The sequence below is a fragment of the Leptonychotes weddellii genome, chromosome 5 (genome assembly GCF_054177405.1).
Source record: "Leptonychotes weddellii isolate Sample4059 chromosome 5, ASM5417740v2, whole genome shotgun sequence".
Classification (NCBI taxonomy): domain Eukaryota; kingdom Metazoa; phylum Chordata; class Mammalia; order Carnivora; family Phocidae; genus Leptonychotes; species Leptonychotes weddellii.
In genome coordinates, this window is record NC_138373.1 from 2,203,173 (window position 1) to 2,205,245 (window position 2,073).

A 2,073-nucleotide genomic window follows, 5' to 3' on the forward strand; every position below is an offset into this window, starting at 1 on the left:
AGGGGGGCGCCTGGGTGGCTCAGTCATTAAGTGTCTGCCTTTGGCTCAGGTCATGATCCCAGGGTCCTGGGATTGAGCCCCGCATCGGGCTCCCTGCTCAGTGGGAAGCCTGCTTCTCCCTCTCCCACTCCCCCTGCTTGTGTTCCCTCTCTCGCTGTGTCTCTCTCTGTCAAATAAATAAATAAAATCTTAAAAAAAATTTTTTTTCAAGAAGGGGTTTTCGGGAGACTATGGAGTCAGGATGAACCCTGGCAAGTTGAGAACCCCATGTGAATTGGAATGGCCCACCTTTGATGTCAGGTGGCCTTCAGAAGGGACATTGGATGTCCCAATGATTCATTGAGTATGGCGGGTCATAACAGGAGAACCAGGACACCCTGACCAGTTTCTGTACATTGACTCCTGGCTAGGAATTGCCCAGACCCTTCCCCCGTGGGTGCGATTTGCTTGCAATAGGCAGGGACAGGCCAGGGTCTTAATCGCCTCATCCAAGCGATCTAAAGAAAATCAGCAAAAGACCCGGTCTCCACAAATCCTAGCCAGAGATCCCGAGGACGAACCGACCCTGCCCCTACTGACCGTACCCCCAAGACCGCCTACACCTGGCCCTTCAGCTCCAGACACTCCGCTGCCATCGGTTTCAGTGGCGCCCCCCAGGCCCAAAAGATCCACTTTCTCCAGGACCACTGGCCAGGCTGCATCCGAGGCCGGTGCAAGCACCCTCCAAATGCCGGTACAAGAGACGTCGGAACCTGAGAGGCATGATGAAGATGGGACGGTCCAACCCAGCCGTTCCATGATGTATTATCAGCCCTTCTCCACCACTGATCTCCTCAACTGGAAACATAACACCCCATCCTACTCTGAGAAACCACAGGCTATGGTAGACCTCATAGAATCCCTCTTCCAGACTCATCGGCCAACCTGGGAAGACTGTCAACAGTTACTCTGCACCCTGTTTAACACAGAGGAAAGGAAGAGAATAATGAAAGGTGCACGGCAATACCTGGAAGAGCACGCACCAGCGGGAGTCATTGACCCTGCTTCCTGGGCTAATACGGCCACACCCAAAGAGCGCCCAGCCTGGGACTTCACCACAACCGAGGGACAAGCCCACATCTGCCAGTACCAGGAAGCCTTTCTCCAGGGAATCTGGGCAGGAGCTAAAACCCATGAACATGACTAAAGTATCCTCGGTCACTCAACAACCAGGGGAGTCCCCTGGGGACTACTACGAAAGACTATGTGAAGCCTACACGATATACACTCCATTTGACCCCGAGGCACAGGAAAGCCAACAGATGGTAAACACCTCCTTCGTGGCTCAGGCCACTCCAGACATCAGGGAAAAAAACTTCAGAAACTAGAGGGTTTTGCCGGGATGAACATCATGCAACTAATAGAGATTGCCAATAAGGTCTACATGAACAGGGAGGTTGCAGCCAAACGGGAAGCTGACAAAAAGATGAAAAAGAAAGTCAGCCTTCTCGCCGCTGCCCTGAAAGAAAAGGACAACACAAAGGTGGGGAGACCCCAACCACTGAAACGGGGGAAGCCCGGAACCCCCTTGGCAAGGGATCAATGTGCCTACTGTAAAGAGAAAGGGCATTGGAAAAGCAAATGTCCCAACCAGGGAAAGGCTCAAAAGCCCAGCCACTTGGAAGAACCCCAAGAGGAGGACCTCATAGGCCTTGCAGGGATGGACTCAGACTGAGGGGGACCAGCCTCTTTCCTCCTTGGCTCCCATGAGCCCACAGTCAAAATGGAGGTGGGGGGCCAACCAGTGACTCTTATGGTTGATACTGGGGCCAAGCACTCTGTTGTCATCTCCCCAGTGGCACCTTTCAGCAAAAGGACTGCGACCATCCTCGGGGCCACCGGGACGTGGGCGATACAACAGCCCTTTTGCCAGGCTCGCCAGTGTGAACTAAGGGGCCACAAGGCCTGACATGAATTCCTTTATCTGCCCGATTGCCCCATCCCTCTCCTGGGCCGAGACATACTCTCCAAGCTTAGGGCTCAGATAACCTTTGAGCCCACAGGACACACTAGCCTCTGACTGAACCCAAGGCA